This window comes from Pristis pectinata, chromosome 2 (assembly GCF_009764475.1).
Source record: "Pristis pectinata isolate sPriPec2 chromosome 2, sPriPec2.1.pri, whole genome shotgun sequence".
NCBI lineage: Eukaryota > Metazoa > Chordata > Chondrichthyes > Rhinopristiformes > Pristidae > Pristis > Pristis pectinata.
Window position 1 is genome coordinate 61,522,607 of NC_067406.1, and position 23,753 is coordinate 61,546,359.

Below are 23,753 nucleotides of genomic sequence, written 5' to 3' on the forward strand. Positions count from 1 at the left end.
AGAACTACAGGTCAGAGTCTCAAATAAGCGGTAGGCCATGTAGGATGGAAATAGGGAGAATTTTTTTTTTACTTGGAGAGAAAATCATGAATCTATGAGTGTCTATACTGTGAATACAAAGCTGCATTTCTTGCAGTGGCCTTCCCAAAAAATACTGCAGAAAGCAGTTGGTCACCTGCTAGAGTTCTTAAAGTGGTTCCAACTAATATCCAACAATGGAAAGTTATTGGAGTTGATCCTCAAGGACGAGGTTATGGAATACCTGGAGGTGCATGACAAGATAGGTCCAAGCCAGCATGGTGTCATGAAGGGAAGATCCTGCCTTATTGGAGTTTTTTGAGGAAATCTCAAGTAGGATGGATAGAGGAGAAGTTGTGGATGTTGTGTATTTAGATTTTCAAAAGGCCTTCGACAAAGTGCCACACAAGAGGCTGCTTAATAAGATGAGAGCCCATGGAATTACAGGAAGGATATTAGAATGGGTGGAGCATTGGCTGATAGGCAGAAAACAAAGGGTGGGAATAAAAGGATCCTGTTCTGGTTGGCTGCCGGTTACCAGTGGTGTTCCACAAAGGTCTGTGTTGGGACCGCTTTTTACACTATATATCAATGATTTGGATTATGGAGTAAATGGTTTTGTGGCTAAGTTTGCTGATGACACCAAGATAAGTGGAGGAGTAGGAAGTATTGAAGAAACAGGAAGGTTGCAGAGAGACTTAGACAGTTTAGGAGCATGGGCAAAGAAATGGCAGATGAGATTCAATGTTGAGAAATGTGCGGTTGTACACTTTGGAAGAAGAAATAAACGGGCAGATTATTATCTAGATGGAGAGAAAATTCAAAATACAGAAGTGCAAAGGGACTTGGGGGTCCTCGTGCAGGATACCCTAAAGGTTAACCACCAGGTTGGATCAGTGGTAAGAAAAGCGACTGCTATGTTGGCATTCGTTTCGAGAGGTATGATGTATAAAAGTAAGGATGTGTTGATGAGGCTCTATGGGGCACTGGTGAGGCCTCATTTGGAATACTGTGTGCAGTTTTGGGCCCTTTATCTTAGGAAGGATATACTGAAGATTTACGAGGATGATTCCCAGAATGAAAGGGCTTACATATGATGAGCAGTTATCGGCTCTTGGTCTGTACTCATTGGAGTACAGAAGAATGAGAGGGGACCTCATAGAAACATTTCGAACGTTGAAAGGGCTGGACAGAGTAGATGTGGCCAAGTTGTTTCCCTTGGTGGGTGAGTCCAGGACTAGAGGGCACAATCTTAGAATTAGAGGGTACCCATTTAGAACAGAAATGAGGAGAAATTTCTTTAGCCAGAGGGTCGTGGATTTATGGAATTCGTTGCCACGTACAGCTGTGGAGGCCTGATCACTGGGGGTGTTTAAGGAGGAGATTGATAGATACCTAATTAGTCAAGGTATCAAGGGATATGGGGAAAAGGCCGGGAATTGGGGCTGGATGGGAGAATAGTTTAGCCAATGGTGAAGTAGCAGAGCAGACTCGATGGGCCGAATGGCCTACTTCTGCTCCTTTGTCTTGTGATCATATATGTTACAGTAATAATCAAATAAACAGCTTTGGCTGTGTCAAATAAGGGGTAACTGTTGACGTGGAATTGCTGTCTTTGAAATAGTGTGTTGGTATTTTTACAGTCACAAGAAAGAGCAGACATAACATTGATTTCATCTGAAATAAAGGACATGACGTTACAGCACTCCCTTAGAATAGCACCAGAGTGTCAGCCTTGTTCTTTTCATCCTGAAGTCTTTGGAATTCACAACCCAATTGGGAAGCAAGATTGCTCCACATTAAACAGGGAATTCTGGACATGGCCTCCAGGCTCACTCACATTTTCAATGAATATAATCTCCCACCAGCACCTCAACCCATATACTGCTCAGGATTAAGCTTTACTTCTATATATCTGTAAATTTATGTGGGAGGGAACAGGAGCACCCAGGAAAAACCCGGGGGAGGATAAAGGATTCAACTGTAATGAAAATTAGATCGAATTATATTAAAATGCTAACTTCTACAACAGTGTATAACCCCAGTTTGATCGTTTTGTGGTCAAGCAAATAAATATTCTGAATGGAGACCAATGTCATGGTGACACCAATGTGCAAGCTCCCAGGTTCCTCTAGTTAATTAAACAAAGCAATCTGATAACAATGTTGATAGTGCACCTTTTACTGAATAGGTTACCCAGAGTACAGTCTTCCTTGTTTGTGTGCAAACCTGCTGCAAAATATAATTTCACCAGGATAATCATCTCCCCAGTGATATTTTGCAGCCGTGCAGGACAATGTTTGGATCAACGTTTATCAATGACATATTAACTGCTTGCCAGTTACATGGCTACAATTAAGAAATCTATGATTTGAAATAGAACCTGTGAAAACTACTGAGGCTGCAGGGACTTTAAAATTGAACTCAAACTCAGCTCACCCAAACTCAGGCTTCACATAAGCTACTGAACTTGGGTCTATCTGTAAGGACTCAAACTTGGCCCAGCATGAACACCTGAACTAAGGCCTGCCCGTGAGTATTCAAACTCTGGTGTATCCAGAAGCACCGGAAAGTCCAGAAGTCCAGTCCATGAGCACCAGACATCAGCATGTTTACAAGCTCCCAAAATCCTGTGTCAAATTAACTGTTGATTCATGCAACCAGTTTATCTGAATTGTTTGATGTATCCCAACTTTCACCTCCTTTGATTTCAATAGGCAAGAAATGATCAATGTGCGTAAACTGAGCATCCTGACCAACTGCAAATGATGAAACACATAGGGTTTTGATAAAGTTTTGATCTCCTTCTTTAAGGAGACAGTACATACAAGTTTCACTCCTGAGGTTTGATTCCTGAGATGAAGGGGTTGGGGGTTGATGTAGGAAGAATGTTTGAGCAGGTTGGGCCTATGCTTATCAGAGCTTAGAAGAATGAGTGGTGATGTTAATTAAACATATAAGATTTTAAGGGGTATAGACCAGTTGGTTGCTAAAAAGATGTTTCCCCTAGTGAACTCAGGAGCATAGAATAAGGGGTTGCTTATTTGAGATGTAAAATGATGAAGAGCTTCTTTTCTGAGAGTTCGTCTGTCTTTAGAAATCCCTACTCCAAAGAGCTGTGGAGGCAGAATCATTGAATATATTAGAGATTAACAGACGTTTAAACTACAGGAGAATCAAGGGGTATGGGGAGAGAGGGGAAAGTGGTATTGAGGTGTAGATTGGATCAGCCCTAATCTTATTGAATGGCAAAGCAGGCTTGAGAGACTAATTGACCTACTCCTTGTTGAATTTCTTGTGTTCTTACATTATTTTAAGGGAATCTATTCTCATTCTCTGAAATGTTAACTCTGCCTCTCTCTCTACAGATGTGGCCCAACTTGCTGAGTATTTCCAGCATTTTCTGTTTTTATTTTCTCATTCTCTGTTCTTCCCAATTATGTACTGAAGGGTTGTATTTTCTGTACTGTGTGGGAGTTGGGATATTACATTGAGTTAAATGATCCTAACTGATGTGGTAAAATCATTAATCACTAATCTATTTGACAAAAATGTTTCAAGAGTTCAGCCTTTCTTTCAAGACAATAATTCATACCATTCTGATAGGTGCCCAGGACAACTCTGGTAATTCAGGATAATTTGGCTTCAGCTGGGCTGGGACTTTTTTCTGCGATAACCTTTTACACCTAATTCTTTAAAGCTATTTTTCTAGAGGGTTGCACAGGAATTCCTGTTGGGTGTTCCTGTTCCTCGAGCCTCAGCTGAGATTCTTGATCGTCCCAGGTGTGCCTCATCAAAAGAGACGGAGATAGGAGTCACAAGAATTCCAGACTATGGTTAGGTTCTGGATCTCTGAAAGTGAAGTGCTTAGAGTTATCTTGGAGGCTGTTGGATGGTTAAGCTATAACCTGTGTTTCTGAGGTCTTTGGTGAAATGTAACTGCAGATAGGCCTCCCAACAAGAAAAGATATTTTTAACATAGTCCCAACACCTCATCTTGCAAATGATATCAGAGTCAGCAACTACAAGCAGGCTATTCTTCCCTTGAATTTCAATGAAGTGATCTGCTATTATCTTTTACAATAAAAGTACTGTGTGTATCCACTTTGTGGTTGTTTGTAGTTCATTAGTGGCTTGGGGAGTTAAATTATAAGGAAGGGTTACGTAACTTTGTGATCTTATGAACAGGAGGTTTCAATGTGATCAAACTTTGATAGAATAGATATGGAAAACCTACTTCCTCTGGTAGGGATTGAAGATCAAGAGGACATAATCTTAAAATTAGAGATGGACCATTGAGGAACAAAATCAGGAAGCACTTATTGAAAACAAATGGTAGTGGAAAGCTGTTGCTATCTCCCCCAAGGGACCATGGATGCGGGATCAATTAAAATGGTCAATGCTGAGATAGATATTTCATTAGAAAAGGGTAAGAGTGTTCTAACCCTTTTTTGTGAAGGTTATGCATTCAAATTATGTAGATATCAGTGACAAGGCCAACATTCACTGTCTGTTCCTGGAACCAGGCCATTTCAGAGGACAGGTGAGTTATCATTTTAGTGGGTCCAAAGTCAACAGGTATGAATGGCAGATTTTGTTCCCTGAAGGACTTATGTAAACCAGATGGGTTTTTGTTACAATCTGATGGCTGTATGGTTACCATTATGACTACTAGCTTTTTAATTCCAGATTTATTTAATTATGTGAATTTAAATTCCCCAGCTGCTATGGTAGGATTTAAACATTAATTCAGTAGCTTAGCCATTCTGCTACAGTACTACAATAACTCTGTTCATGCTTGATTTTCTTTTTCAATATCCATTGCTCAGCCTGGAGTTAGTATTACACTACTGCCTCCTTTCAGTCAGTCCATTGTCAGCTTTGGTTCAGTGTGTAGTGCTTATTGAATCCATGGATATCTGAAATCATAAGATTAAATAATGAGAAGTGACACTGTTAAGAATTATATTTGTTGAAAATAAGGTTAAGATGTAATTTGATCAAAGTTTTCATTATTAAAGGGAAGAGGTAGGGAGGATAGAGAGAAACCACTTTGGTTGGTTGGAGGGTCTAGGACAAGGAACATGGTCTAAGGATTAGATTCAGTCCTTTCGAGAGCAAAGTTAGGAAATAGTTCTATCTGCAGAAGGTAGTAGACTTTTGAAGGTCTCTTCTGCAAACAGCAATGATGCAAGGTGAATCGTTAAATCTGAACATGATAATTTCTTTGTTCACCAAAAACATTGAGTATTTTGGGAAAAGGCAGACAATGATCTCACCAAATGCCAGAACGTGCTTGAATGGCTAAATGACTCATCCCTGTGTGGTCTAACTCATCATTGTGTGTTAAAGTCTAAATTGGGCAAGGTTTGATGTTTTCCAAAATGGCATTAACAAATCAGATGTTTTTTTGTAACAATCCATTAGTTTCATGGACCCCATTACTGATACTAGTTTGTCATTCCAGATGTTTTAACTCACTAAATTTAAGTTTCCTAGCTGCCATTGTGGGATTTGAACTTGTCTTCAGATCATTATTCTAGGTGCCTGGATTCCTAGGATAATGCTACCATTCCAATTTTAATTGAATGGATTAGAATAACACAACCAGATTATTCTAAACTTCTAAAATGTGCTCGAATAAATATTTACAGGTAGCTGAAAGGATCAAACATTCTCTAAATTGGATTACTTCTAATACAAAGGAAATACATCTGCCAAAAGCCACTGAGGCAAAGTGAATCTTTAAGTCATGTATGTCCACCTTTTAAGATGGCATGAGTCAGCATTGTGACCTGAAAGGAGGATTGATAATGGAGCTATTAACCTGATGTAATAACGAGAAGTCAAATTTTTAATCATACAAATGCATTTAAGTAGGTTTCATTCACAGTGCACAATAGTAATAACCACTGAAAATGCTTGCTTGTCAGTGTACAATCTTTGTAATGTTTGACAGAGGGGATGGGTTACGACCTCATTCACAGGGAACAGGCTGTTTGTATGGTGAAGACATTTTGGTTGGACTTTAACCCATTCACTCTGCTGTAAAGCATTTAATTTGAATCAAGTTTTCTGAAACACTGTTTAGCATAACTGACAATGGGAGCCACTTAACCATGCCTACTTAGTGGGAATCAGCCTCATCCCAGTGTATCCTTTAAATATGCAGACTGGTTTCTGATTACATGATTGGTCCCCAAATGCAGTTTTAACCTGGCCTGAGTCAGAAAGCTATTGTAGCCTTTCCAGAAGGTTGAGGAAATGGGGAAGAGGATCCGGGAACAGAAGAAGTCACTAAAGTTCGGTTTATTTTTTTGTTTGGCAAGGAGGTAGAAAAGTTGAGGTTCTGGTACTGATATGTGTAGCAGGGATATTAACCCTCCTGGAATATCCAGGAATATTTGGGAATGGAAGGCTTTTCTCTGGGGCACTGTTCCCAACATTACATGGAAAAAATATTTTGCCTTCATGGTTTGGTACCTGTACTTTTTCATTATTTTTAAATTATTTTGTTTTAAGAGGGAAGTTTTCTGATACCCAGTATTTTAAAACATTGAGCAAAAGTACATAATTAGGTTGCGTCTTTAAATACAGAGTGCTAGGGATGAGGGTGCTGAACAGTTCCAGAGAAATAATTTAAATGTCTTTTGATTTTTAATTAATGTTTCTTTTTAGATATGAATGCTTAAGTTTAATGTTTCATTTGTTAACATACTTCCCATATTATTTTGAAGACTTCCAATTTCACATTCCTTTTGCAATTGGATTATAGATTTAAAAGGGGAGATGTTAAAAGAAATGGGGTTGAATGGAGCATGTGGAGAGGCCCTGAATATTTGTAGTGCTCTAGGCATGAACAGTTCTTAATGTGGCATATTAAATGTTAAGGGTTGACAAATTAGGACATTTCTAGACATGAAGTGTGAAACTTTAGATAGAACAGTTGGAGGAATGTGCTTTACAACTCAAGAGGAGATCATGTCCTCTAGATTCCCCTCTCAGAGGAAACATTGTCTCAGCATCTATCCTGCAAAGTCCCCTCACATTTTCTTATAATCTTTTTAGGCAGTCATTTATGTTTGAGAAGGACTTGCCTCCATTTCTGAGGCGTAGAAGATTATTTTTGATGGGGCAGCTATTGTACACCAGGTATGATGAAGTGTGGTCCTGGTACAATGGCAAGGAGGCGTGAGAGAAATGGAGACCAGGCTATGCTGCACAAGCTCCACTCACGCTTGCCGAGGTTCTTGTCCACACCTGCCCTATCCTGATCCCCTCCCTCTTTCATTCTCCTCTGTCACTTTTCCACTCTCCTCCTTCCCCACTGCCTCACTCAGGCTTCCCGTCCTTCAAGTCCACCTTTTCACTCACCTCCTTCCCCTTTCCTTTCCCTCTTGGTTTCCCCACTACTTTCCCCAACACCACCACCCCTACCCCATCAACCAACTCTGGCTTTTTCCGACTCTCCAGCTGCTGGCCACTCACTTTAAACTAGAGTGAGCCCACCCTGACTGCTGTGGCTCCCCCTCTTTAGGGCCCTGCTTCTTGATTGTTGATCATCCTCACCCATTCCGAGCAGCTCTCTCCCTCAAAGCCTTCTGAGTTAGGCTGGAGATATATATATATATATATATATATATATATATATATATATATATATATATATATATATATATATATATATATCTATATATATATATGTGTGTGTGTGTGTGTATATATATATATTATACACACACATACACATACTGAGAAAGGTAACATTTTCAAAGCTATAAGAAAAGAGCAATGAGGTAGGAATCAGACAGATCTTTTGGTGTACGTATGATGGCTGAACAGACTTTTTATGCACTGATTCTGAAGGCTTGAATAAATTCATATAAACCATGATATTTGTTTGATGTTGATGCAAATTTACACTTCTAAAGTAATCTGGAATAATATCAATGCTTTGGGTGAAGATGTTTTTGAACTGCATTCTCGCAGTCTTATAACATAATTTCAAAAACGTTTAGGGATGGAGAGATTTAAAAACAATGAAGCAAAGCAAAGAATTCCCACATAATTTTTAAAAACTTTTTGATTAACCTACTACACTTCAATATATCTTTTTCATCTTTGCAATAAGTAATAAATATTTAAATTTACTTACTTTGCTCATGCCTTAGAATTTCTTCTTTTCCTTAAAGTATCCCTCGGGATCCAAGATGATTCACTTTAGAATTTGACCTGATACTGTCTCCATGGCTCAGACTTTTGCTTGACATCATAGAAAAGGTGAAAATTCACAGAGGTCCAACAGTCTGAACTGACATTATCCTCATTATACAAAGCAGCAATGTAATAAAAGACATTATTATAGCATCCATTTATTTTTACTGTTCCCCATGGGGAAGATTGACTGCTGTTAGGTCAATGGAATGAACAAACTGCATGGTTTAAATGCTTGGAGTACTTACTTAAAGATGACAGAAATGGGGCTAGAGTGCAGTGCAATGAAACATGAATCCAGAATGGCTCTTTATTTCTCCTCATTATTGGCTGTTGTGGTTACATGCATCATGCCCTCTCACATCAACAGTACAGCAATTGTTACATTAAAGGCCTACAACAATCTGTTAAAATATGCCAGTGCTCTGAGGGATTTCTGTGTCCAATGTTTATAACTAACTCTGTTCTACTTAACTGAAAGAAGTCAAGCTATATTGATGTTCTGAAAACAGAAATATGCTATTCACAGAACTTGCTTTATTCCCAGATGTGCAGTATTTAATTGGAGTTCCAATGCAAAAGTCATGGTCAGAGAATTGGGAATACCTCCTAATATATAGGATTTGCACTAGCAAAGATTGTATGTCTTTTAGAATAAGTATGAATAATGTTGAGAGACTCAGGCATAACACTCATGTGGGCAAATTGGCAATCATAGCACATAGAAGCCTAAGAAGTAGGATCAGGAGGCGGTCATATGGCATAAAAGTCAAAAATGCCAGGAAGACTCGGCTGGTCAGACAGCATGTGTGGAGAGAGAAACATAGTTAATGTTCAGGTCAATCATCCTTAGCCAGAATGGAAGAGTGAGTTTTCTTTACATTCTTGAGAATGGTCATTGACCTGAAAACTTTAACTCAGTTGTTCTCTCTCCACAGATGCTGCCTGACCTGCTGAGTATCCCCAGATTCCCAACATCTACAGATTTTTATCTTGCAGTTTTAGCCCTTTGAAGCTTGCTCCTTCATTCAAAGGGATTATGCCTGATCAATATTAGCCTCAGCTTCTCTTCCCTGCTCATTCCAAGTACCTTTGACGCCCCTATTCAAAAATCTTTCTCCCTTGAAATGTGTATTGGCAATTAATACTCTTATCAAAAAGTAATTCCTACCTTATCTTGATCATAATTGGCCTATCCCCATTCCTGAGACCCTTGCCCGTAATTCTAGGCTTTCTTGCCGGGGGAAGCATCCTCACACATCTGTCCTGTCAAGCCTTTTCAGGATCCTAAATGTTTCATCACTCATATTCTAAATTCCAGAAACTGTAGTGCCAATTTGCTCAATCTTTCTGCATGGTACAAACCCTCATTCCAGGAACTGCTCTGGTAATCTTTTGCTGTGCTGTCTCCAAGGCAGATTTATCCTTCCTTTAATGGAGACTAAAACTCTAAGCAGCACTGTAAATAAGATCTCAGGCATAGGTCTGCCAATTTGTAGCAAGCTCCCCAATTCTTGTACACCATTTTCTAGCAACAAAGGCAATAATTCCATTTGCCTTCCTAATTACTTGGTATATTGACATACTGTTTCCATATTTCTTGTTGAGGACACACATGTCTCTAAACAGCCTCGCATCATTCAGATACGTTCTTCTATTCTCTTCTTCCTTCAAAGGTGGATAATGTCAAAACGAATCTAGAAAAGTAAGAAGTGATACATATTTGACTCAATGCCAGAGTTCTAAAGGATGTACAGCAACAAAGGAACCTGGTGTACTTGCTTATAGATCCTTGAAAGTGAAAAGGCATAATGAGAGAGAGGTTATGCGGGATCCTGGCATTCACACACAAAGACATAGGGCACAAAAGCAAGGAAGTAATATGCAATATCTGTGTAATATTGCATCCAGTTCTGATCATCATACTTTAGGAAGAGTATGGTGATCAGAACTAAAGAGAGCATAGAAAAATGGCTCCAGAAATGAAGAAACTGTTGTTTTCTTTGGAGCAAAAGTTGACAGGAGAGTTGACAGAGATATACTAGGTCAGGACTGCAATAAGAAATTTTGGCTCTTGGATTCAAATCTAAGTGTTTTGAGGAAGCACGGTAGTGTAGTCGTTAGCGCGACGCTATTACAGTGCCAGCGATCGGGGTTCGATTCCCTTCGCTGTCTGTAAGGAGTTTGTACGTTCTCCTGTGTCTGCGTGGGTTTCCTCTGGGTGCTCCGGTTTCCTCCCACATTGCAAAGTCGTACGGGTAGGTTAATTTGTGTTTAAAATGGGTGGCACGGACTCGTTGGGCCAGAAGGGCCTGTTACCACGCTGTAAATAAAATTTAAAAAGAAATCATACTTTATAATAGATCCAATATTACTGATGTCAAGTTAACAAGTCAGTACTTCCATGAGTTCTGACTCCCTCCTTTCTTAAATAGTGGGGTCACATTTGCTACCCTCCAATTTGCAGGATTCACTCCAGAAACTATGGAGTGCTCGCCGTAACAGTTCTATAATTCTGTGGTTTCCTCACATTAGGCACCATCTGCCATCTTTTTGCCTACTCAGCTCCTAATGCAAAATCTTTTGAAATCTCTTCATTACAACTTAGTTTCCCATTTATCCTTACAAAGCAACTGCAACTTCATTGAAAAGTTGGGCAAGCAGTATCACTATTACTATAATGCTGCAGTCCTGTAAGAATTTAAAACCGGTTTGGAAAGCTGATTGAAGAAAAAAGGAATATAATTCAAATGGAAAATACTTTCATTTAGAAATGTTGCTAGCAAAGAGGATAAATAACATGAACTGATTGGTTCAAGAACTATGTGTTATAATTTCCATGTAATTGACAGATGTCCTCAATGAAACCAGTGATAGATAATGAATGCTGACTTTTCTAGACTTGGCTGATGATGAGGGCAATATCCCTATATCACAAAAACAAACAAAGAATGATGAATGTGGAGTGACATCATCATCAATCTCATGGACAATGTTTCGGAAGAATGCAAAATTGTATTCATATGAAGAAGAAACTAAGTAGAAGATTAAACAGAGTCCAGTGGAATCATTTAGCTTGAATTTTTTTAAGATGCTTCTTCATTCTTCTTCCACACTGCTATAATTTCATCAATGGTGTGGTGAAAACACAAAGATATATCAATGGAGATTCGTAGACCCTGTTAAAGGAGAATGAATCAAACAATGTAGTTTGTGATCCATCCAACATTTGTTCTATAATTATCTTCTAATTATGAACGTTTTTCAAACTTATTTAGGACAAAGAAATTAAGAGTACAGTGGAGGGAGAGGGACTGCACTTGACTCAATGTCTCTAAATTTGAAAAGAAGAACTGACGACCTTGTATTGATAATTTAACTGTTGAGACTGCACTAATACAGATAAATCAGGAAATTTACAGGAAACTAATGTGTCAAGTGTCAGTAGCACTACTCAATCACCACAACATTTGTTATGAGAAAGGTTCTTTTGGTATCTTAAAGGTAAAAGGTATCTGGACACAGTCTTTGTGCTTTAAAAGGAGTATTTTATTCACAAAGACCGACGCAGGAACAGAATGTGAAGGAACAAGTGCACCCTCGCACAAGGGTGATCGTGAAAAGTGGGGGGAGTCACAACAGGGGTGAAGTGCACACATACTCACACAGACAACAAACTAGTACAAACGATCAGGGAATGAACAAATACATTGTCTGGACCCCCTGAATCTGGACAAACAACGGCTCTACACTACTGGGAATCTACTCAGGACGCTGCTAGACCCCTGTGGGAGTGCACCCTCTCACCTGTGGTCTCAACCCCAGCAGCAATCAGAAACAAGGAAGAGAGCCCACGTGTACCATCTTTTATAGGGCTGTAGCGGGGTGGAGCCCGCTCAGGTGAAGCAAGCCAATGATTCAGGGTCAAGAACAAAGGTGGGTTATGAGCCAATCTTCAGGTGTGCTCTCTAATGGGTGGGGTGGAGCCGGACCCTTGATTGACAGTGGTATAGCTTCCGACCTGATAGGCAATGCTATCATCCGACCATGGGGGTCAGTAGTGTTGTCACTGTCATCTGACCCATGGCCTTTCATACTACAACATTTTTATCAATTAAGTAGTAATTTTTTACAAACATTCATGAGCTTTGAAGTAGGCAGTGGACTTGAGGAATCTGGGATCATTGAGATCTAATGATATTGACAGGAGGCCCTATTTGAATAAACATTCCTGAGTTCCATCCATAAATGGCCAGATCCAGATCAATTGGTGTGAGCCCGACTTAGGTGATACTGTCTAAGTTGTCCTTGTGGATCCATGTCATTTCTAAGTCAGAAGTCTGTTGGAATGATCATAAATTGCTCCATAATTCACACAGTCTTATTTCCTCACTCATTTGCAGGTTTACACAAAGCCTTGTAAAGGAGAAGGGTCAATGCACCAGAAGTGCTTATCCCAGAGTGCACTCTGCTTTCATTTCCTGTTATACTCAGGGTTGTGCGAAATTTTCGCAATTGCTCCAGTCTCAATATCCTGGTAGTGTCACTGAGAAATTATTCTGGAAGGCCATCCCCAAGCTTCAGTTGTTTCTAAGTGTCTTCAATTATCAAAGATATTTAGAAAAAGTTAAATAATTAGAACAGTTAAAACTGTTAAAAATATTGTAAAATAAATATTTTAAACACTTTAACTTCATGCAAATTAGTCAAATACATTAACTAAAAATGGAAAAAGTAAATAAACCACTTAGCTCTACTTTGCTTTTTGATGATGGCTGGTAATCCCATTCAAAGCATTGAGGCTGTGTATTTGAGGCTGTTTTTTGAGGCTATATTTGAGATTGGTTTATCTATTTGAGGCTGGTTGTGATGCATGAAGTGTATCTGGCTTGTCAGCCAGTACAATCAGGAATCACCCTGGACTCACTGTCAAGTCTTAGAGCAGACCAAGATGTTGGATGCAACACTATAGGCCCTATAGTGCATCTGCAGTGTGAAACAGATTTCTGCATCAGCACAATACAAAGCGCAGATGCAAAAGTCTGGAACCGCCAGCTAAAGATCAGTGTGATACCATCCAAATGTCCCATACAAATTAAAATCTGGAATTCTACTGACCTAAGCTCATAAACTGTATGTTGGATCCTGGGTTTGTATATCAATGAGGGAAAGGCATACTAGTCTCACAGATGGCTACTATACGGCATTGGCCTTGCCTTGTCATTTTTTGAGCTGCCCCATCATACAGGGGAAACATTTATCAGCAACACTGCATTTTACAGCCTCCTCCAGCAAGTAGGCACTCCAGATGTCTTCACGGTGGTGTGTGCACCCATTTTTCACATACTGATTAATTCCTTACCCCTGGATTCATATCATCCAGCAGAGTAAGTGCACTGGCAGTCATGATCCTGGAATAAGCTCTGAGTTGTCTATGGCATTTTGTCTTAAAACTCTTTATTCGTCTATGAAAATCTGTTCCATGATATGGATACCTATTTTTACAGAAATATGTTTATTCCGTACTCTGTCTATCTAACATAATACAGCACGGATACAGGCCCTTTGGCCCAACCAGTCCATGCCAACTACGGTGTCCACCCATGTAGTCCCAATTTCCTGCATTCAGCCCATATCCCTCTAAGTCCCACCTCTCCATATACCAATCCAAGTGCTTCTTAAATGATACTATTGTACCTGCCTCAATATCTCCAGATTTCATTTTCTAATCTGTTGATTTATTGTTTGGAAATTTCAATCAATCAATCTCTCAATCTCACTCAGTCATGACTTTACAATTTTTACTGTTTTTTTCACTTTTGCAATAATGCTCACCATTTCCACAACATAACTTGTATCTCTCTAATTTACGTTTTCATTAAGTTCATTTGGAAGTGGAGTAGGTTTGTCACAACAGACAATGATTCCTGTGCCTTGAAGAAAAAAGGGGTTTTGCACAGAGCCCTAGACCATGTGAGAATCAGAATCAGAAACAGATTTATTATCACTGACGTATGATGTGAAATTTATTGTTTTGCAGCAGCAGTACTGTGCAAGACATAAAATCTATAAATTACAAAAATAAATAAATAGTGCAAAAACAAAGGAATAATTCATGGGTTTATGGATCATTCTGAAATCTGATGGCAGATGAGAAGAAGCTGTTCCTGAATCGTTGAGTTTGGGTCTTCAGGGTCCTGAACCTCCTCTCTGATGGTAGTAATGAGAAGAGGGCACGTCACAGATGGTGAGGGTCCTTAATGATAGATGCCATCTTCTTAAGACACCGCCTCATGAAGATGTCCTCGATGGTGGGGAGGGTTGTGTCCATGATGGAGCTGATTGAGTCTATAGCTGTCTTCAGCTTCTTGTGATCCTGTGCATTGGAGCCTTCATACTAGGCTGTGGTGCAACCAGTCAGGATGCTCTCCACCGTACATCTATAGAAATTTGTAAGAGCCTTTGGTGACATACCAAATCTCCTCAAACTCCTAACGAAGTAGAGCTGTTGGTGTACCTTCTTTGTGATTGCATCAATGTGTTGGGCCCAGGGTAGATCCTCTGAGATGTTGATGCCCAGGAACTTGAAGCTGCTCACCCTTTCCATTGCTGACCCCTCAATAAGGACTGGTGTGTGTTTCCCCTTCCTTAAGTCCACAATCATGTCCTTGGTCATGCTGATGTTGAGTGCGAAGTTGTTATTGCGACGCCACTCAACCAGCTGATCTATCTCACTCCTGTAAGCCTTCTCATCACCATCTGAGTTTCTACCAACAACAGCAGTGTCATCGGCGAGTTGTGCTTAGCCACACAGTCCTAAGTGTGAAGAGAGTAGAGCAATGGGCTAAGCACGCATCCCTGAGGTGCGCCTGTGTTGATAGTCAGCGAGGAGGAGATTTTATTGCTGATCCGCACTCACTGTGGTCTCCTGATAAGGAAGTCGAGGATCCATTTGCAGAGGGAGGTACAGAGGACCAGGTTTTGAAGCTTGGTTATTAGTACTGAGGTAATGAGTACCAAGGTGTAATCAATAAATAGTAGCCTGATGTATGTCTTGCGGTGTCTACGTGCTCCAAAGCAGAGCAGAGAGCCAGTGAAATTGCGTCTGCTGTAGACTTGTTGTGGCAGTAGGCGAATTGCAGTGGGTCCAGGCCCTTGCTCAGGCAAGAGTTAGTCTAGCCATAACCAACCTCTCGAAGCACTTCACCACAGTAGATGTGAGTGCTATCGGGCGATAATCATTGAGGCAGCTCACCTTGTTCCTCTCAGGCACTCGAATGATTGCTGCCCTTTTGAAGCAGGTGGGAACCTCAGACTGCAGCAGTAAGAGTTTGAGGATGCCCTTGAATACTCTAGCTAGTTGGTCCACACAGGTTTTCAGAACCCATCCAGGTACACTGTCGGGGCCTGATGCCTTGCGAGGATTCACCCACTTGAAGGATGTTCGGACATCGGCCTCCGAGGCAGAGATCACAGGGTCGTCGGATGCTGTGGGGATTTGCACAGGTGTATTGTTATTCTCCCTTTCAAAGCATGCATAAAAGGCATTGAGCTCATCAGGGAGTGAAGCATCATTGCCACTTATGCTGTTAGGTTTCACCTTATAGGAAGTAATGGCATGTAAATCCTGCCACAGCTGTCATGCACCCGATTATGTCTCTAGCTTCAATTGGAAGTGCCTTTTCGCTCTCGCAATGGCCTTCTGTAGGTCATACCTGGACTTCTTGTAGGATTCTGGATCACCAGTCTTGAATGCCACGGATCTAGCTCTCAGCAGACTGCGAATCTCTTGGTTCATCCAGGGCTTCTGGTTTGAGAAAACTCGGTATGTTCTTGAAGGCACACACTCATCTATGCTGGTCTTGATGAAGTCAGTGACGGCCGTGGCATATTCAGATCTGAGGATCATGTGTAAGTGTATCTCTCTCCAATTGGGTGCCATTCTGAAAATAGGGGAAATTGGGAAGGTTATACCTTCTATATAACTAACTCAATTTCAAGGCCATCTATCACCTCCACACACTCTAAACACCAGCCCTTCCAGCCCACATGTATAAATCCCATGTCTCACCAAGAGCTTAGTCTAATTTATGCCATTTCTTGAGACTTGGGAATAGCAATAGGCTTTTTACTCCTCAATCCAGCTTCATCATTCCATTAGATCATGTTGGATCTGTACCTCACCTTCTTTTGCTACCCCCTTAACACCTGACACATTAATAATTCTACCCAACCCAAGTCTATTATTTTAAGTCTTGAATTTTTCAACCGATGCAGATTTCAGTCTTCTGGGGAAAATATGCTTCTTGATTTCTCTTTCAAATAGCCTGGGTCTAATTTTAAGATCATGCCGCATTGTTCCTGACTTTGTCAGCAGAGAAAATGATATCTCTGTGTCTAGTTTATCACACTTCTTTAATACATTAAGTATTGCTGTAAATGTGGTTATGTAGGAATAGTTGACATTATTTTGTTCACCAAAGATTGCTATGTTTAGTATAAAGTTGTTAGCCTATAAAACTACATCTGAAATTTATAGTTATATCACCAAGGGATGGGTTACTGATTTCGCACTTTATTATCCTTTTTGTTATGTTATTGTTTTAGGATTCTCTTTGCTGTCTTAAAACACTCAAAGGATTCTCAAGATGTTTTAACAGGTTGTCAAAACAAAGCTGAATCTGATCCTGATAGATTGCATTCCAAAACAGGAAAATGGGAATGTTTTGGAAACTTTACTAATGACATTGTTACTATTTTTTAAAAAGAAGTTTCTTTCCAGTTCACTAGGTTGATGGATCGATGCCACTTGCAGCCAGCAGAGGATCCCTTTGAGATTAAAATAGTTTTTCTGTAACCCGTAAAGGTGATAGCTTTGCAGATAATTGAACCAGCTCCTATAGAAAAACATATGCTTTGGAATGGCTGTTGTTTATATCTTTAATTGCCACATTTTCCCTGTTCCAAAGGAGGGATGTGCAAGGAGATCAAATATTTCAATAGAAGGCAAAAGGAACAAATCAAATGTTGGAAACAATCCCACACCCAATTGGAAATTCAGAAGAAGACTGCTGTTTCACAATGCTTGTACATCCATAAAGTTGGGAATTGCTCAAGAGAGGCACTTGACTTACTATAGGAGAGCAAATAGCCGCCAGAACTGTAGGCAGGGCTTAAAGGTGTCTGTTGAGACCTGTTGCCTTGGAATTATAGACTCAGATGCACTGAGCAATGTTACTGCTCCAACAAATTAGGTTCAGCTTAAGAATAGCTTTGAGATAAGATTTCTTTATCAGTCACATGTACATCAAAACACACAGTGAAATACTCCTTTGCATAGAGTGTTCTGGGGGCAGACCGCAAGTGTCACCACTCTCCCAGCACCAACATAACATGCCCACAACTCCTAACCTGTATGTCTTTGGAATGTGGGAGGAAACTGGAGCACCCGGAAGAAACCCACGCAATCACGGGGAGAACGTACAAACTCCTTACAGACAGCAGCCAGTATTGAACCCGGGTTGCTGGCACTGTAATACCGTTACACAGCTTCAGAAAGACCAGCAGACAAACTTACACATAAGGGTGATTCAGCGTCACACTTTTACTCATCTTCAATACATTTGAGCACCAGCCAAAATATCTTACATAGATGCACCAAATGGAGCATAGACCCTTTATTCAGAAAGGTCAACCAACAGGGGCAATGGGAAACATCGGAGGAGTGGGACTAATTGGGTATCTCTTTCAAAGAACTCATCAGGTTCAATGGGACAAATGATATCCTTCTGCACTGTACAATGCAGTGGGGGAGAAATTAGCCTTTGCTTGCCTGTTCTAAATGCATGTGCAAGAAACAACGACATGTTGAAGGTACTTCCCTTCACGTAGTTCCACATTGCAGAGGTGAATGTAATTTCAGGTTCATAAACTTTGTATTGAGTTATGAAGATTGAATGGTCACCTGATGATGTCTTTAAAAACAAAATCATGCAGAGGTATTACAAGAAATCTTTGTATTCAATGCATCTAAATGTCTCTAATTTTTAAAGACACTTAAAAAGATTAAAATGAAATAAATAATTTAAAACATTTAAATATTAATTTTCTCTATACAAATAAAATCACTTCAAATCTAAGACACATATAAAAACATAAAAACTTCAAGAACGCAGATGATTACGAGAGTGTACCTTACCTTATTCTGATCTTTCTTCCTCCCACCTGCACAAACTCCATTAAATTGAATGGCTTCACTGATACTGTGCTGTTCTAAACTGAGTGCAGATTCCCCAACATGATCACTTGGAAATCTCAGCATGATCCTGCACTGCCATTGGACTCCAGCAGCAGAATGCAGCTGAGAAACTGCCGGCAGAGTTAGGTCAGCAAGTTTAACATTTCCACATTTTCTTTGGAATCTTTAACCTTGCCAATATTTATGCTGAAAAATGCAGATAATTCTGTTCAAAACTGCAGCCAAGACCTTGAAAAATCTTTACTCTTCTGCTGATGGTTTATCTTTCTGTCAGCCAACCTTCTATAGGCTAACATCATTTCAAGTGAATTCCTGTTTCTGTAACTCTGTACTAAAGAGAGATTATGTAACATATGAATTCAAGCTGGTGTGCATGTGTATGCACAGAATTTTTCTGATGGAGCTTGGTTCACTCTTAGTAAGAGCAGAAGTTTTCTTTAGTTATAATTATTTAATTGTGAAAATACCTTTGAGACACAAGCTAATAATGCTATATATAGAAATAAATATTCAGATGACATTTCTTAAAGTATCAGTCCTACAGAGGCCAGTGAAAATTTGGATTGTAACAGCACAGTAGCAGATCATTTGACCACCTTGCCTATGCTGTCTCTCTGATGAACTATCTAGTTAGTCCCACTCCCTTGCTTTTACCTCAAATCTTTGCGATTTTTTCCTTTTCAGGTACTTTCAAATTTCTTTGAAAGTTATTATTGCATGTCCTCCCATTGCCTTATCACTGCTTTTAAGATCTCAATGAAGTGCAGTCACAAGCTTTCTTCCTCTTTTTCCTCTGGTTCTTTTGATTATCCTACTCTTCTGCCACTAGAAACAATTTCTCCATAGTTAATCTATCCCCTCTCCCTCAGGCTTTTCAAAATCTCTTCTCATCCTTCTCTGAACTAAGGAAAGCAATCCTAGTTTGTCCATTCTTTGCAAAAATGCTTTTAAGAGTCTGAATGCTTGACATCAACAATACTATTATATCTGAAGACAAACGAGTTTGTTGGTGCTTGAATCTGGAACAAAAACAGAACGCTGGAAGAACTCAGTGGGTCAAGCAGCATCTGTGGAGGCAAAAGATGTAAATCAATACTTAAGCTTGAGGCCTTGTATCAGGACTGAGGAGGAACAAGAAAGATTGCCAGTATATAGCAGTACAAAGGGAAAGGGGGTGTGATAGATGCTGGCAGGTGATAGGTGGAACCAGATGGGGAAGGAATGATGGTTCCACCTCCCCCAGAATCAGATTCAGGTTTATTGTCACTGACATATGTCATGAAATTTGTAGTTTTGCGGCAGCAGTGCAGTGCAAGGCATAAAGACATAAAATTACTATGTCACAAAAATAAATAAATAGTGCAAAAGAGGAATAATGAGGTAGTATTCATGGGTTCATGGACCATTCAGAAATCTATGGTGGAGCTGTTCTTGAAACGTTGAGTGCGGGTCTTCAGGCTCCTGTACCTCCTCCCCGATGGTAGTAATGAGAAGAGGGCATGTCCCGGGTGGTGAGGGTCCATAATAATAGATGCTGCCTTCTTGAGGCACCACGTCTTGAAGATATCCTCAATGGCGGGGAGGGTCTTGCCCGTGATGGAGCTGGTTGAGTCTACAACCCTCTGCAGCCTCTTTCGTTCCTGCATATTGGAGCCTCCATACCAGGCGGTGATGCGACCAGTCAGAATGCTCTCCACTGTACATCTGTAGAAATTTGCACATCTGTAGAAATTCCCACTGGATCAAACTAACTTTTCAACTATCTCCTCCTCTTTATTGTCAGATTGGCAGCATCCTCTTTTTTTTAATGAAATGTCATCTGTGAAGTGTTCACTTACTACCTCCACCTTGCCATTTGGTCTCTGATCAAGCCCCCACACCCATTAACACCTTTGTATTATTTTCAGATTCATAAAAAATTTACATGTTCCATTTTAAGTTTTCCCCTAATCTACCTTCAAAGCCATTCTTTGCCGTCACTTCGTTTTTCAGTTCTCCCCTGTGATCTTTACGTTCATTTTGTTCCTCTGCAGAATTATGAAGTCCAATTTTATTCTAACACACTGTTTTCTATTTTAGTTTAATCTTTAAACCATTAGCTATCTGGGGAGCTCTGTTTCTGCCATCCTTTCTTTCCCTCTTGAGCTAGCTCCTCCTTACAAGCCTATTGTAGTTCAAACTCTTTGACTTGACAAATATTAATGCCAATCCACTTGGGTCAGATCCCTATTCCCTGAACTTGAAAACTCACTGAACAGGTCCAGTGGATAGTTTCACATCTGATTTTATCCTGCTTTTATTTTATAACTGCTGGTAACCTAATTACATCATGATCACTGTTAATCAGATGCTTTTTCTTTGAACCATATTTCACTTGTCTCTCTGCATTCCTGAATTGGAGTATTAAAGTCATAGATTTACATAGCACAGAAATGGGCCCTTTGTCGCACCACATCCATACTGACCTTTTTGCCCATTAGCCTGCATTAGGATCGTATTCTTCTATGCCTTGCCTATTGTGTAAATGCCTCTTAAACATAATCATTGTACCTGATTCCACCACCTCCTCTGGCAGCACACTTCAGATATTAACCACTTTGTAAAAAATTTACCCTAAGATCCCCTTTAAATCCCCTACCTTTCACTTTAAAACTATACCCTCTTGTTTTCGATCCAGCACTAGCATTTTCCTCATTGTTTTGGAAATATACTGATCAAAAAAGTTCTTTGGTTCACATTTTAGAAATTCCGTCCCCTCTTTGCTCCTTACACTTATTTTCCAAATCTACTTTATGATACATCTAAAAGTCTCACATTGTCACTACTCAAAATTTCTTATATTTTTCTGCTATTTGTCCAAAAAGTTATCGTCATTCCCACCATCTGGTGGTCCTTAATATGCTTGAACAATATCATGCATCCTCTCATTTCTTAATTTTAATCAAATAAGTAGCCCTAAAATTCTCAAGTACAGCATCCTTCTCTAGTGCTTCAGCAGTATATATGATCGGTACTGTCACCCAGACTCCCTTTCTTCCTTGAGTGAATACCCTGTAACTAGGAAGATTAAAATGGCCATTTCTGACTTTATTTAGGTCAGGGAATTTTGTTATTCCTACTGTGTCATAATCTTATGTGTTTAAAGTTTTCCATCTGTATTTACCACCTCTTGCCACTTATTCACCTGCTCTGCATTTCCTCCTTGGCTGATCTCTCCTATACTATTGTAAGTCAAAGACAGCATTCCATTGAGCCAACTTAGTCACCAACTTTTATCAGAAATATAAATTCAAAGATTTCCAGAACTGGGTTAACTTGTAAAACAAAAGCATTTGTTTCTTAAAGTGACACTATAATTTTTTCTATATGTTTTAAAAGAAAATCAATTTTCTTATAATTCTCTATTTATTATAGTTAATGAACAGTTTAAAAACATGGTACTTAAATCGGACAACCAATAAGAAAAGATCACTAAGAAATGTCACTTTACAATGGTAACTTTATCCACTGGCATCTGCAGTTCATTTACTGGGTGCCTGAGTGCTGAATTTTCCAGACTTATCAAAAAACTTCAGGAGGAACTGACACAGCATTCTGTCATCTTCTAACACCTCGTGCAGGTCAGAGGGGTTAGATAAACAACTTCCTGCAGCTGCCAGTACATCTGGCACACGACTAGTGGAGATCGAGAGCGTGCAGCCTCAAGATAAACACAATCTGTTGTCTTCAGAGAAGCACCAAGAACTGATGTGTTCAGTTTGAACTTGACCTGTCAAAAAGATAAATAAAATGATAAGTACAAGATTATGGATAAAAATATCTGTCAGCTAAATCTTCTTTGGAGTTCTTAGTGTAGTGATGCAACAGAACTTTCTGTATTCAAGTTAAGCATTTTAAGCAGTTTGCTTCATAAATTTGTCCTCCTGTGTATCTGATAAAGTGTATTGATAAATTAAGTAGGTTGGTTTACAGGCAATCTCCATGTCTGTTTGATTCCTCATAGATTAGTCCTATTGGATGGCAGACTTCTTTAAAATCAGTCAAAGAAACTTTTAAATCAACAAAGCCATTACTTTCTGAACAATCTTTTTCTATTACTCATTAGTTGTCAAGTCAAAGCAAATCGAGATAATTCATTTCAGGCGAGTGAAAAAAAACTGTGTGCTATTACTATTCATATTGACATCTTGCTGATGATCCTCATTCTCTCTAGGATTTCTTCATGGTCTTTATTCCATCTCCATTTATGGGATTTATAATTTACATTTTCTTTTAACCTTTTGAGTTCACACTCATCAACATGGAAGTTTTCCAGCAAAGCAGTGAGGAAATACAGGAGAAGAATATGGGATAGTATTTCCATTTGAACAGGAAAACACGTAGCAATAGTCAAACAGCTGTGTTGAAACTTTGCTCATGTTTAGGCTGTTTTATTAATGCAAGTTGTGGTCTCCAGGGCTCAATGCAGGAGGGCCCAATGAAAATTACTGTAGTATGCGCTGTACGGGAAGGCTTCTGAGCAAGTCATTGAAGATCTATGAGGAATCAAACAGGCAAGGAAATTGTCTGTAACACAACCTACAGAATGTTTCAATCATTAAAATTGACTGAACAAACCAAATGTAAAGAGGTGCTGATAACTCACTCCTCCACTTCTGGCTTACTGAGCATCTGATTTTAACCACTTGGCGATAACATCCATGCCTTTAAAAGCCAAAAACCTCAAGGTCTGGGATTCATTTCATAAATCTCTCCCTATTTCTTTCCTCCTTAAAATCTACCTATTTGACCAAGCTTTTGGTTCTTTTTCATAATACAGTATTGGGCTGATAGTTTACTGACTTCTCCTGTGGAGTGGCACACAATTCTGGGCTCTATCACTAAAGGCATAGGGCATAAAACCAGGGCTTCCCTGCTAAACCTTTACAAAATACTGGACTGGCCTCAAATAGTGTTCAATTCTGGTTCGTACATACAGGAAGGATGTGAGAACATTAGAAAGGGACAAGATTTACAGCAATGGTTCCTGGAATGAGAATGGATTTGAAAGGCTGGGACTACTTTCTTTGGAGAAGGCTGAGGGGAGATTTGATAGAGGTAGATAAGTTGATGAGGGGCCTGGATAGAGTGGATAATGGGTGGCTGTTCCCTTTGGTGAAAGGATTGAGGATTAGAGGTCACAGGTATAAAATAAAGGGGAAGAGATATAATAATCACATGAAGAAAACTTTTTAATGCAAGGTGAAATGCACTGCCTGCAGAT